This window comes from Suncus etruscus, chromosome 1 (genome assembly GCF_024139225.1).
Source record: "Suncus etruscus isolate mSunEtr1 chromosome 1, mSunEtr1.pri.cur, whole genome shotgun sequence".
NCBI lineage: Eukaryota > Metazoa > Chordata > Mammalia > Eulipotyphla > Soricidae > Suncus > Suncus etruscus.
The window spans coordinates 48,217,866-48,233,255 of record NC_064848.1 but is presented as its reverse complement, the minus strand read 5'-3'; the positions used below and the strand labels follow the sequence as shown (position 1 = coordinate 48,233,255).

Below are 15,390 nucleotides of genomic sequence, written 5' to 3'. Positions count from 1 at the left end.
ACTGAATCTCAGTGAGGAACATGCCAGCTCACTGATGCACATATTTATAGACATTTGAAATAGCGCTTATGAGAACTATAGTAACAAAACTTTGAATTTTAATTAAGTTTATTATTTGTTAGCAATAGTAATGAAAATATGCCAAAATTTCTTTAGTCATAGACAGTTTTCACCAGAGAAGAAACCCAAATATTATTTATTATTTATAGTTATTTATTTTCATATTTCTAATTTTAATATATAGAACACTACCCTTCTTTGTGTTAAAATTAAAAATATAGGTTCCACTTTAAATTTTGTTTCATTACATACTCATCCAGAAGAACTGTTTAAACCTTTATCTTTAAAAATCCAAATCCATATTTTATAAATAAATCTAAAAATAAATGTATAGCAAATTGTACTGTCTTTTCTGGGGTAGGGGAGGCGAGGCAAACCACAAAATGCTCCAGGGTCACTCTTGGCTCTGCACTGAGGAATCACCCATGTGGTACTCCGGGGACTATATGGGATGCTGGGTCTCAAACCCAGCTCATTGCTACAAGGCAAGTGCACTATCCACTGTATTATTTCTCTAGCATTCAAGTGATATTTGACTTAAGTTCTGTGAAACACTTATCAGTTGACATATATTGCCTGTCAAGACTGGAATTTTAAAAAATTTAAGAAATTTGGGGAGAAACATCCTGTTGTCTGAAGTGAAGCTGGTTTGCATCAATCAGTAAGCAGCATTACAGTGGTAGGTGAAGGCATGTCTCAAGGTTGGGAAAAATATCATTAGAACATATTAGGCTCTAGAATCATGTGATCCTGCTTTTGTTTATAATGGAACATACTTGTATGCCTCTTGTTAGCAACCTCTGGTCTTTGCATTATGTGGCCCAGGAACGATATTGTAAGTATCCAGTGGCCATTAGCAGATAAAAGGAATCACGCCAGTAGGGAGGAAAAGAACTATTTTACTTACTCAGTAAAATAGAAATAAGGAAATATGGGCAAAGAAATACTCGTCTAATGAGTAGACAATAAATAGTTCTTTATTTCCCTACTGGTGAGGTTACCTTCTCAGATCACAATGCACTAAAATTAGAAGTGAACTACAAAGGAACACAGCAGAAAAACTTTAACACCTGGAAACTAAACAGCTCACTACTGAACAACCAGTAGGTCAGAGATGAAATCAAAGAGGAAATCAAAAGATTCCTAGAAACAAATGCAAATGAAGAAACAAATTATCAGAATTTGTGGATCACAGCAAAAGTGGTACTAAAAAGAAAATTTATAGCTTTGCAAGCACACATCAGGAAGGAAGAAAGGGCCTACATAAATAGCTTAATGACACAGCTTATAAAAATTAGAAAATGATCAACAAAAGAAAACAAAAAATAGATAGTCAGAAAAAATAACAAAGCTTAGAGAGGAAATGAATAAAGTGAAAATCCAAAAAACAATCCAAAATAAGCAACAAAAGCAAAAGTTGGTTCTTTGAAAAAATAAAATTGATAAACCACTAGCAAAACTCACAAAAAATGGGAGAGAGACTTAATAAACAAGATTAGAAATGAAAAGGGAGAGATCACTACAGATATTACAGAGATTCAAAGAGTAATCAGAGACTACTTTGAGAAACTCTATGCTACAAAACAAGAGAACTCTTATAACATTCCATGGTTGAATAAGAAAAATGTAGCATATCTAAACAGACCCATCACTATTGAGGAAATTAAAATGCTAATTAAAAGTCTTCCCAAAAACAAAAGCCCAGGCCTGCATGAATTCACTAATGAATTCTTTCAAACCTTTCAAGAGGAACTACTACCAATCCTTGTTAGGCTTTCAGGAGAGTGAAGAAACAGAAACACTCCCAAATAGTTTTTATGAAACTAACATCACCCTGATACCAAACCAGACAAAGATGCTGCAAAAAAAGAAAAGAAAAGAAAAGAAAGAAAAAGAAAGAAAGCAGAAAAAAGATAAAAAGAAAAAGAAGAAAGAGAAAATGAAAGATAGAGGAAGGAAGAAAGAAAGAGAAAGAAAAAGGAAAGGGGGAGCCGGGCGGTGGCGCTAAAGGTAAGGTGCCTGCCTTGCCTGCCCTAGCCTTGGACGAACCGCGGTTCGATCCCCCGGTGTCCCATATGGTCCCCCAAGCCAGGAGCAACTTCTGAGCGCATAGCCAGGAGTAACTCCTGAGCGTTACTGGGTATGGCCCAAAAACCAAAAAAAAAAAAAAAAAAAGAAAAAAAAAAAAGAAAAAGGAAAAGGAAAGAGAAAAAGAAAAAGAAGAAACAAAGAAAGAAAAAGAAAATGAAAGAAAGATAAAAAGAAAAAGAAAGAGAAAATGAAAGAAAAAGAAAGAAGAAAAGAGAAAAAGAAAAAGAAGAAAGAAAGAAACAAAGAAAACAAAAGATAGAGGAAGGAAGAAAGGAAGAAAGAAAAAAGAAAAAGAAAGAGAAAGAAAGAAAGAAAGAAAAGAAAAGAGAGAGAGAGAAAAAAGAAAGGAAGGAAGGAAAGAAGGAAAAAGAAAGAAGAAACAAAGAAAGAAAAAGAAAATGAAAGAAAGATAAAAAGAAAAAGAAAGAAAGAAAGAGAAAATGAAAGAAAAAGAAAGAAGAAAAGAGAAAAAGAAAAAGAAGAAAGAAAGAGAAAACAAAAGATAAAGGAAGGAAGGAAGGAAGAAAGAAAAAAGAAAAAGAAAAAGAAAGAAAGAAAGAAAGAAAGAAAGAAAAGAAGAGAGAAAAGAAAGGAAGGAAGGAAAGAAAGAAGAAAGAAAAAGAAAGAGAAGAAAGAAAGATGAAAGAAAGAAAGAAAAGAAAAAAGAGAGAAAAGAAAGGAAGGAAGGAAAGAAAGAAGAAAGAAAAAGAAAGAGAAGAAAGAAAGATGAAAGAAAGAAAAGAAAAAAGAGAGAAAAAAGAAAGGAAGGAAGGAAAGAAAAAGAAAGAGAAGAAAGAAAGAAGAAAGAAAGATGAAAGAAAGAAAAAGAAAGAAAGCGAGAGAAAGAAAGAAAGAAAGAAAGAAAGAAAGAAAGAAAGAAAGAAAGAAAGAAAAGAAAGAAAGAAAGAAAGAAAGAAAGAAAGAAAAGAAAGAAAGAAAGAAAGAAAGAAAGAAAGAAAGAAAGAAAGAAAGAAAGAAAGAAAGAAAGAAAGAAAGAAAGAAAGAAAGAAAGAAAGAAAGAAAGAAGAAGAAAGAAGAAGGAAGGAAGGAAGGAAGGAAGGAAGAAAGAAAGAAAGAAAGAAAGAAAGAAAGAAAGAAAGAAAGAAAGAAAGAAAGAAAGAAAGAAAGAAAGAAAGAAAGAAAGAAAGAAAGAAAGAAAGAAAGAAAGAAAGAAAGAAAGAAGAAAGAAAGAAAGAAAGAAAGGAAGAAAGAAAGAAAGAAAGAGAAAACTACAGACTAATATTCCTGTTGAAAACATAGATGCAAAGATCCTCAACAAAATTCTGGCAAATAGAATCCAGTGTCTCATCAAGAAGGTCATACACCATGACCAAGTATGTTTTATTTCAGGAATGCAATGATGGTTTAATATATGTAAATCAATCAACATAATATGCCATAACAAGAAAAGTAAAAGTAAAAACCATATGATCATATGAATAGGTGCAGAGAAAGCATTTGATAAAGGTTCAACACCAATTTGTTTTTTTGTTTTTGGGCCACACCTGGTGATGCTCAGGGTTTACTCCTGGGTATACGCTCAGAAATGTCTCCTGGCCTGGGGGATCATATGGGATGCAGGGGGATCGAATCACAGTCCGTCCTAGGCTAGCATAGGCAAAGCAGACACCTTACTGCTGTGCCACCACTCTGGGTCCACCAAATACTTGATTTAAAAAAAATCTCAACAAATGGGAATAGAAGGAACTTTTCTCAATATAGTCAAGGCCATCTACCACAAGCCAATGGCAAATATTATTCTCAATGGAGATTAAACTAAAAGCCTTTCCTCTAAAATCTGGTACAAGACAAGGCTGCCCCCTCTTACCAATCCTATTCAACATAATGTTGAAAGTTCTTGCCATAGCATTCAGGAAAGAAAAGGCTATATGGGAGGCATTACTTTCCCCAATTTTAAGCTGTATTACAAAGCAGTAGTTATCAAAACAGCATGGTATTGGAATAAAGACAGACCCTCAGATCAGTGGCATAGGCTTGAGTTCTCAGACATTGTTCCCTAAACATATAACCACCTAGTTTTTGATAAAGGAGCAAAAAATCCTAAATAGAGCAAGGAAAGCCTATTCAACAAGTGGTGTTGGCAGAACTGGTTAGCCACTTGCAAAAAGCGAACTCAGACCCCCAGCTAACACCATGTACGAAGGTAAAATCCAAAAGGATTAAAGAACTTGATATCAGATCTGAAACTATAAGGTATATAAAACAACATGTAGGTAAAACACTCCATGACATTGAGACTAAAGGCATCTTTAAGGAGGAAACAGCACTCTCCAAACAAGTGGAAGAAGATATAAACAGATGAGACTATATTAAGCTGAGAAGCTTCTGCACCTAAAAGGAGATAGTGCCCAGAATACAAAAGCCACCCACTGAGTGAAAGAAATTATTCACCCAATACCCATCAGATAAAGGACTAATATACAAAATATACAAGGCACTGACAGAACTATACAAGAAAAAAACATCTAATCCCATCAAAAAATGGGGAGAAGAAATGAACAGACACTTTGTAAAAGAAGAAATGCAAATGGCCAAAAGGCACATGAAAAGATGCCCAACATCACTAATCGTCAGGGAGATGCAAATCAAAACAACTATGACGTACCACCTCACGCCACTGAGATTGGCACACCTCACAAAGAAGGAAAACAAGCAGTGCTGGCGGGGATGTGGAGAGAAAGGAACTCTTTTTCACTGCTGGTGGGAATGCTGTCTAGTCCAACCTTTATGGAAAGCGATATGGAGATTCCTCCTCAAACTGGAAATTGAGCTTCCATATGATCCAGCTATACCACTCCTAGGGATATACCCGAGGAACACAAAAGTACAATACAAAAATCCCTTCCTCACACCTATATTCATTGCAGCACTATTTACCATAGAAAGACTCTGGAAACAACCAAGATGCCCTTCAACAGATGAGTGGCTAAAGAAACGGTGGTACATATACAAAATGGAATACTATGCAGCTGTCAGGAGAGATGAAGACATGAAATGTTTCTATACATAGATGTACCTGGAATCTATTATGAGTGAAATAAGTCAGAGGGAGAGAGATAGACACAGAATAGTTTCACTCATCTATGGGTTTTAAGAAAAATGAGACATTTTTGCAATAATTTTCAGAGACAAGAGAGATGAGGGCTGGAAGGTGCAGCTCATGACATGAAGCTCACCACATAGAGTGATGAGTACAGTTAGAGAAATAACTACACTGAGAACTATCCTAACAATGTGAATGGATGAGGGAAATAGAAAGCCTGTCTTGAGTACAGGTGTGGGTGGGGTGGGGAGGAGGGAGATCTGGGAAATTGGTGGTGGGAATCTTGCACTGGTGAAGGGGGGTGTTCTTTACATGACTGTAATCATACAACTACAATATATTTGTATTCACGGTGTTTAAATAAAGATAATTTAACGATAAAAAACAAACAAAAAGTGAAAGCTATCAAGGGCATCCAAATAGAAAAGGAAAAAGTCAAGTTCTCACTGTTTGCACATGACATGCTACTACATTTATAAAACCCTAAAGACTCTACCCAAAAGCTTCTGGAAACAAAGAATCATATAGAAAAGTGTCAGCCTACAAAATTAACACACAAAAATCAATGACCTTTTTATACACAAATAATGAGAAGAAATGGACATCAAAACAAAACAAAACAAAACAACCCTGTTCACATTGGTGCCACACAAACTCAAATACCTTTAGTCAACTTAACTAAAGAAGTGAAGAACCTATACAAAGAAAACTACAAAACCTTATTTTAAGAAATTAAAGAGGACACAAGGAAATGGAGACACATAACTTTTTCATGGATTGGAAGGATTAGCATCATTAAAATGGCTATCCTAAGTTGTACACATTGTGTCATTGGTCATTTTTAGATGTAGTGGTAACTGGAGCTAAGACACAGTAGTTCAGGTGCTTGCACACACCTGGCTGTGATGCACCAAAGAAGATATAATTTGTTACAGCATCCAGGATCCAACCAGCACAGCCACCATGTTTTTGTTTGGCTTATGTGGGAAGTACTGAGAACTGAACTTAGAATCTTATTAGAGCATTTCTTGCAGACACATCCATGGATCTCTTGAACCTCTTTTCAATAATTTAAAAATCAGATGGTTTATTTAGTGCTAACAAAATTCATAGTGCAAATTCTTCATATATTTTATGTTATAGAATTTATACATTTTTGTAAATTTTTTATATTCTATTTAAACACCTTGATTATATACATGATTGTGTTTGGGTTTTAGTCATGTAAAGAACACCACCCATCACCAGTGCAGCATTCCCATCATCAATGTCCCAAATCTCCCTCCTCCCCACCCAACCTCTGCCTGTACTCTAGACAGGCTTTCTATTTCCCTCATACATTCTCATTATTAGGACAGTTCACAATGTAGTTATTTCTCTACCTAAACTCATCACTCTTTGTAGTGAGCTTCATGAGGTGAGCTGTAACTCCCAGCTCTTTTCTCTTTTGTGTCTGAAAATTATTTTTGCAAGAATGTCTTTCATTTTTCTTAAAAACCATAGATGAGTGAGACAATTCTGCATTTTTCTCTCTCTCTCTCACTCTGAGTGTTTCACTCAGCATAATAGATTCCATGTACATCCATGTATAGGAAAATTTCATGACTTCATCTCTCGACAGCTGCATAATATTCCATTATGTATATGTACCACCGTTTCTTTAGCCATTCGTCTGTTGAAGGGCATCTTGGTTGTTTCTAGAGTCTTGCTATGGTAAATAGTGCTGCAATGAATATAAGTGTAAGAAAGGGTTTTTGCATTGTATTTTTGTGTTCCTAGGGTATATTCCTAGGAGTGGTATAGATGAATCGTATGGAAGCTCGATTTTCAGTTTTTGGAGGAATCTCCATATTGCTTTCCATAAAGGTTGAACTAGACGGCATTCACACCAGCAGTGGATAAGAGTTCTTTTCTCTCCACATCCACACCAACACTGTTTGTTCTCATTCTTTGTGATGTGCGTCAATCACTGGGGTGTGAGGTGGTATCTCATCATTGTTTTGATTTGCATCTCCCTGATGATTAGTGATGTGGAGCACTTTTTCATGTGTCTTTTGGCCATTTGTATTTCTTCTTTGTCAAAGTGTCTGTTCATTTCTTCTCCCCATTTTTTGATGGGATTAGATGTTTTTTCTTGTAAAGTTCTGTCAGTGCCTTGTATATTTTGGAGATTAGCCCCTTATCTGATGGGTATTGGGTGAATAGTTTCTCCCACTCAGTGGGTGGCTCTTGTATCCAGGGCATTATTTCTTTTGAGGCACAGAAGCTTCTCAGCTTAGTATATTCACATTTTTTAATCTCTGCTTTCACTTGCTTGGAGAGTGCAGTTTCCTCCTTGAATAGGCCTGTAGTCTCAATGTCCTGGAGTGTTTTGCCTACATGTTGTTCTATATACCTTATGGTCTCAGGTCTGATATTGAGGTTTTTAATTCATTTGGATTTTACCTTCATACATGATGTTAGCTGGGGGTCTAAGTTCAATTTTTTGCAAGTGGCTAGCCAGTTGTGCCAACAACACTTGTCGAAGAGGCTTTCCCTGCTTCGTTTAGGATTTCTTGCTCCTTTATCAAAAATTAGGTGATTGTATGTCTAGGGAACATACTCTGGGTATTCAAGCCTATTCCACTGATCTGAGGGCCTGTCTTTATTCCAATACCATGTTGGTTTGATAACTATTGTTTTGTAGTAAAGTTTAAAGTTGGGGAAAGTAATTCCTCCCATATTCTTTTTCCCAATGATTGCTTTAGCTATTCTAGGGTGTTTATTGTTCCAAATAAATTTCAAAAGTGCCTGATCCACTTCTCTGAAGAATGTCACAGGTATCTTTAGAGGGATCACATTAAATCTGTATAATGCCTTGGGGAGTATTGCCATTTTGATGATGTTAATCTTGCCAATCCATGAGCAGGGTATGTGTTTCCATTTCTGTGTGTCCTCTTTTATTTCTTGTAGCAGAGTTTTACAGTTTTCTTTGTATATGTCCTTCACATTTTTAGTCAAGTTGATTCCAAAATATTTGAGTTTTGTGGCACTATTGTGAATGGGGTTGTTTTCTTAATGTTCATTTCTTCCTTATTACTATTAGTATATAGAAAGGCCATTGGCTTTTTTGTGTTAATTTTGTAGCCTGCCACCTTTCTATATGAGTCTATTGTTTCTAGAAGCTTTTTGGTAGAGTCTTTAGGGTTTTATAAGTAAAATATCATGACATCTGAAAATAGCAAGAGCTTGACTTCTTCCTTTCTTATCTGGATTCCCTTGATATCTTTTTCTTGCCTAATCGCTATAGCAAGTACTTCCAGTGCTATGTTAAATAGGAGTGGTGAGTGAGGACAGCCTTGTCTTGTGCCAGAATTTAGAGGGAAGGCTTTTAGTTTTTCTCCATTGAGGATAATATTTGCCACAATGGCTTGTGGTAGATGGCCTTAACTATATTGAGAAAGGTTCCTTTCATTCCCATCTTGCTGAGAGTTTTGATCAAGAATGGGTGTTGGACCTTATCAAATGCTTTCTCTGCATCTATTGATATGATCATGTGATTTTTATTTTTCTTGTTGTTGATATTGTGTATTATGTTGATAGATTTACTGATGTTAAACCATCCTTGCATTCCTGGGATGAAACTTACTTGATCGTAGTGGATGATCTTCTTAATGAGGCATTGAATCCTATTTGCCAGGATTTTGATGAGGATCGATTGCATCTGCATTCATCAGTGATATTGGTTTGTAATTTTCTTTTTTTGTAGCATCTCTATTTAGGTATCAAGGTGATATTGGCTTCATAAAAACTATTTAGAAGTGTTTCCATTTTTTTTTTTTTTTGATTTCATGAAAGAGTTTTGCCAGGATTGGTAGTAGTTCCTCTTGGAACTTTTGAAAGAATTCATTAGTGAATCCATCTGAGTCTGGGCTTTTGTTTTTGGGCAGACATTTGATTACCATTTTAATTTCATCAATAGTGATGGGGGTGCTTAGATATGCTACATCCTCTTCATTCAACCGTGGAAGATTATAAGAATCCAAGAATTTACCCATTTCTTCCAGGTTCTCATTTTTAGTGGCATAGAGTTTCTCAAAGTAGTTTCTGATTATCCTTTGAATCTCTGCCATATCAGTAGTAATCTCTCCTTTTTCATTCTTAATACGAGTTATCAATTTTCTTTCTCTCTCTTTTTCTTTGTTAGTTTTGCCAGTGGTCTATCAATCTTGTTTATTTTTTTCGAAGAACCAACTTCTGCTTTAGTTGATCTTTCAGATTGTTTTTCGGGTTTCCACTTTGTTGATTTCTGCTCTCAGCTTTATTATTTCCTTCTGTCTCCCTAATTTTGGGTTCTTTGTTGAGCACCTTCTAATTCTTCTTCCTTCTTCCTTCCTGATGTGTGCTTGCAAAGCTATAAATTTTCCTCTCAGTACTGCTTTTGCTGTGTCCCATAAGTTCTGATAGTTTGTATCTTTATTATTATTTGTTTCCAGGAAAGTTTTTATTTCCTCTCGGACCCACTGCTTATTCAGTCTGAGACTGTTTAACTTCCAGGTGTTAAAGTTTTTCTTCTGTGTCCCTTTGGAATTCACATATAATTTCCGAGCCTTGTGATCAGCAAAGGTAGCCTGCAAAATTTCTATTCTCTTAATATTATGGAGGTATGTTTTATGTGCCAGCATGTAGTCTATCCTGGAGAATGTCCTATGTACATTGGAGAAAAATGTGTTTCCAGGTTTCTGGGGATGGAGTGTCCTATTTATATCTACTAGGCCTCTTTCTTTCATTTCTCTTCTCAGGTCTAGTATATTCTTGTTGCGTTTCAATCTGGTTGACCTATCCAGTGTCGACAAAGCCATGTTGAGGTTCCCCACAATTATTGTGTTGTTATTGATATTATTTTTCAGATTTGTCAACAATTGTATTAAATATTTTGCTGGCCCCTCATTCGGTGCATATGTTTAGGAGAGTTATTTCTTCCTGCTGTACATACCACTTGATTAATACAAAATGTCCATCTTTGTCCCTTACAACTTTCCTGAGTATAAAGTTTGCATCATTTGGTATTAGTGTGGCCACTCCAGCTTTTTTATGGGTATCTTTGCTTGGATAATTTTCCTCCAGCCTTTTATTTTGAGTCTACGTTTGTTCTGACTTTTCAGGTGCATTTTCTATAGGCAGCAGAAGGTTGGATGGAGTTTTTGATCCATTTATCCACTCTGTGTCTCTTAACTGGTGCATTTCATTCATTGACATTGAAAGAATTGTTCTGGGATTTAATGCCATCTTTGTATTGAAATTTTGCGTGTCTTTTCGTTAGTCTTGTCTTAAATTAGGTCTTTCAGTTTTTCTCTTAAGACTGGTTTTGAGTCTGTAAAGTTTCTGAGCTGTTTTTTGTCTGTGAAACTATGTATTCTTCTGTCAAATCTGAAAGTGAGTTTTGCTGGGTACAGTATTCTAGGCGAAGCATTCATTTCATTGAGTTTTGTCACTATGTCCCACCACTGCTTTCTGGCCTGAGTGTTTCTGGTGACAGGTCTGCTGTAAATTTCAAGTTATTTCCCTTTTTGATCTTGCTGCTTTCAGAATTCTGTCTCTATCTGTGGGATTCGTCATTGTGACTAGGATGTGTCTTGGGGTATTTTTTCTGGGATCTCTTTTGGTTGAAACTCTTCGGGCATGCAGGATTTGATCGCATATATTCTTTAGCTCTGGATGTTTCTCTTTAATGATATTCTTTTTTTTTTTTTTTTTTTAATTTTTTTTAATGATATTCTTGACCATTGATTCTTCCTGAAAATTTTCTTTCTGGGTCTCTGGGACTCCAATGATTTTTAAATTGTTTCTGTTGAGCTTATCATAAACTTCTATTTTCATCTGTTCACATTCTTTGACTAATTTTTCCACTGTCTGTTCATTTGCTTTAAGTTTTTTTTTCCAATCTCTCCCGCTGTATGGAGTTGTTATTTATCTCATCTTCCACAGCACCAATTCTATTCTCAGCTTCTGTTACCCTCTTGGAGAGCTTATTCATTTTGTCATTCAATTCATTTACTGAGTTTTTCAGGCCTGTTATTTGACCTGTTATTTCAGTTTGGAGTTTTGTGATTTCTGTCTTCATATTTTCTTGATTCTTATTAGTGTTCTGTTCAACTCGATCCATGGTTTTTTTGAGTTCTTTGAGCATCTTCCATATTTCTTGTCTAAACTCCTTCTCTGAGAGATTTATTAGTTGGTTGGTTGTTTTCTGGTCATCAGAATTGTCATCTTCATTCTCTATGTCCGATGCTGGCCTGTGTTGTTTCCCCATTGTCACACTTGTATTGTGGTTTTTCTATGTGTTATGGTGGTATTCATTGGCTAAATGATGTATGCGGCCACACTCCTCTGGCTCTGCCCTTTCTGTGTGGGTTGAATTGCCTCCAAGAAAGGGGAGTCCTCTGTATCTAGAAGTCTTGGTACCTGCACAAGTCAAGTTGTTGAACTTATGATTATGTCTTTTTTTGTGGTTCTAGAAGTTCTGTTCCCTCAGTGTCATTTTAATCCATCTTCTGTGGTTGGTGTTCTTGGTCTTTGCGCTGATCCTAGGATGAGGCCTGGGATAGCATCTTTCGTTATGTTTCCAGAAGACCCATTCGTAGCAATTGTCTCAGACAGACCTTTGGAACTGGAGATTATGTTGTGCAGGTCGTAGCTCAAACTCTAGACTAGGGCTTTTTTATTGGTCCCAGGATACATATAGTTCGGTCATGGTTCTATCAGCCAGTCATCTGTAAATCATGATCTTGGCTTTTGGACAGACCAAAGGGTGACAAGTCTTCTAATTTTGTCTTATCGTTAGTTGGTGAGGTAGGACAACCTGCTCTTAGGTCAAGTTGTTCCCATTTTTCTCGTTGTCAGAATATCATATTAGTGCTGGCACTTGTTGGTGTCTCAGTAATATTAAGGATGTCCCGGATGGGATTTGTTTCCTGTAGCTGTTGTGAAGAACTGTGTCATTTCTATGTTGTTCAAGGCTAGACGAATGGTGTCTAATCACCTGGTGTCTAAGCTGGGTACACGTGACATATTTTCAAGGTCACTCCCCTATTTCTTAATGTCCTCTTTATGTACAGGTTTTTCTTATATAGATAAGGAGGACTTCATGTTGAAAGGTATTCTTTGATCATATATGGAGAAGCAAGTTCATTATATCCTGCACTGTTATACCTGGGGACCAGTTCCCAGTCCAAATTTTCTAATACAGTAGCCATAGTCTGAGCATGAAGGTTTTTTTACATGTATACTATGAATGTGAAGTCCTGGTCCAGAGAAAGAAGAATTGCCTATTTTTCTCCATGGGGTTATACATGTAAGACACACAGAGAGGAAGACCCACCCCTGAATCATATAATACTCCAGACATTTGAAAAATGTTAAAAAAATCTACATAAGTAAGTTTACATGATGTGTAATATTACTTCTCTGCCCTCTTTAAGGGCTAGAGACTGCCATTCATCTGGTAATCCTGTCTTGAGAAACTGAAGAAGAGACCAGTCCCAGGTTCCACAAGTTCATGGTAGATGTTTTAATTGTGGTAAACAGGGCATTTTTGCAGAAACAGCAGGACTCCTCCTGGATCTGCCTTCTACAGACAACTAACCACTCATCCTGTTTTGGGAAACTCGGCAAGGGGCCAGTCCCAGGTCCCACAGAATCAGGGGACACTTCCATTTGCGCCCCCTGCTCAGTCCAAGCCAACAGAGCTACGATCAGTAGATTTGCTGCAATCTGTTACTGCAGGAAATTCTGCCTTGTATATCCCCTGCCTTGACACCATAACCGTAACATCATCCCAGTGCCCCTACAAATTAAAGTCTGGTATAAAGGGGTCAATCCTGCCAGGCACTGTAGGCCTGCTCCTGGGAAGAAGCAATCTGACTCTCAAAGAAATTACTGTTCATTTTAGGGTGATAGATTTTGATCATATAGAGAAATAATAATTGCCATTTCAGTACCAATTATTTGAACTTTTAAATAGGAAGAGCACATTGCCCAGCTTCTGTTACTCCCTTCTATAACACTCGGCCATTCCAAACACCCTAAGATTGGATGTTTCCAGTAACACCAATGCCCTAACAGTCTCTGCTAATCCTCTGATATTCTTTACCTCTAATATTACAAAGGCATAGCACTCATTTATAACCCTTAAGACTAATGGAACAATGTTTAAAGGTATGCTTGACACAGGTGCCAATGTTTCTGTCATCTCTTCCCAATATTGGCCCTGTAAATAGGTCATGCAAAAGATATCTATGGCTTGCCTGGAGTAAGCACCTTACCTTCTTCCTCTATTTGATAGAGTGTTGGGCTTTTTAGCAAATGCCAAAAAGCATTTGTCCAGAGGAAAATGTAGCTCCTCTGCCCCTGAATATATAACATTAAGATCTACATGAACGGTGACATGCTTGTTCATGATTCTTCTCCCAACCCCCTCTCTGGCCCCTAATTATGAGGACATGCCTTTTTAATCAGGGGCATTGAGGTTCAGAGATTGTGATTCCACCTCAATCAGCGTAAATCTCATGATCCTGTGTGGATGCTGCAGTAGCTCCTCAACACATAAAATTAAAGGTGCTAATATATTTGATATAGGAACAACTTAAGCTAAGTCACATTGAAGCCTCATTTCCAGAATGGAATTCTCCTGGGTTTTTTGTTTGTTTGTTTGTTTGTTTGTTTTACACAAAAGAAGTTGAGCAAATGGCAGTTGTTAATTGATTTAAGGAAAGTTAATTTTATCATGGTTCCCATGGGTGCCTTGTAACCTGACCTCTCCACTCTGGCATCCATTCCTAAATACTGGCCATTGGTTGTAATAGACTTTAAAAAAAAAAAAACTGTTTCTAGGTACCCCTAGAAAATAGCCAATTATTTTAAAGATCATCAGAAAGCTGGAACCTCCCTATTTCCCTTCCCTATAAAATAGTCTTCATGATCCTGAGTGGTGTTCATTTCCTTCAGGAGATGATCCTGGATGGACAGTTTGGGGTCTTTTTGGCAGATAAAGTATTAAACTTTAAAAAAAAACCTGCTTCTTTGACACATTACACCCATAGTTTCATAAACATTGAATTTTTCATTCATTCTCTTAACAACAAAGCTCCCTTGAATAGATTTCAGTGGACCATTTTAAAAATTACCAACTCACATATCATGTGTCAATATTTTGTTGATGTGGTTCTACGCCCTGTTCATGCAATGTTCCCCTATGCTTATATTATTAACTGTATGCATGAAAAAGGATATGTTTATATTTCTACAGATGGCAGCCCCACCAAGAAATTCTGTGTCCCTTTATACCTTGTATTAAGTAGAATTAAGTAGGGGCCGAAAAGATAGCACAGTGGTAGGGTGTTTGCTTTGCATACAGCTGACCCAGGATGGATCTGGGTTCAATTCCTGGCATCCCATATGGTCCCCTGAGCCTGCCAGGATTTCTGAGTATAGAGCTGGAATAACCCCTTAACCCCTTAGCATGGCCAGGTGTGGCTCAAAAAAAAGGGGGGGGGGAAGAAGTAGAATTTATAAATGATAAACCAAGTCACAGATTCCTGCTAAGTGGGGTAGGGAACCCTCTGAGCAGAAATGTTCCTACTCCTCCACAGATCTAACACAGGCTATTCAAGAGGAAGAGAAAAGGACACTAACATCAACTACAACAGGTGATTGTGATCACAAGCCAATATGTCACCCTAAAGAAGAAATTACAAGGTGTAGGGTTAATCAGATTCAACATTTTAATCCTGTTTTTTAAAGAACTGGTCTAGCTCTCACTGGACTTTGGAATTCAGGAAATACTTGTTACATGAACTCACCTGTATAATGCTCTATGTTTGGCTAATTATTTGAACCAAAATTATTACCAGAATAATATTAACAGGTCAACTTCATTGGGGAATAAAGGTAAAGTGCAGAAGATTTGGCCTACTTATGAAAGCCCCGTGGACACTACAGTACAGGTATATCAACCCAAAAGACAACCATTGAAGAAGATCAATGACCAATTTGCAGAATACAGCTAACAAAATTCAGATGAACTTCTTCTATTTCTATTGAATGGTCTCTATGAAAACCTGAATAAATCAGATAATTAGAAAGTAATTGAAGGAGAAAATAATGACCAGTTCTATGACTTGAAAGCTGCAGAGCAT

The 15,390-nt window shown here is 36.7% G+C and overlaps 1 pseudogene; it reads left to right on the top strand.

Moving 5' to 3' along the window:
* Positions 1 to 12,221: 12,221 nt before the first annotated feature.
* LOC126003537 (ubiquitin carboxyl-terminal hydrolase 8-like) overlaps positions 12,222 to 15,390 on the top strand; it is a 3,812-nt pseudogene continuing 643 nt past the window's right edge.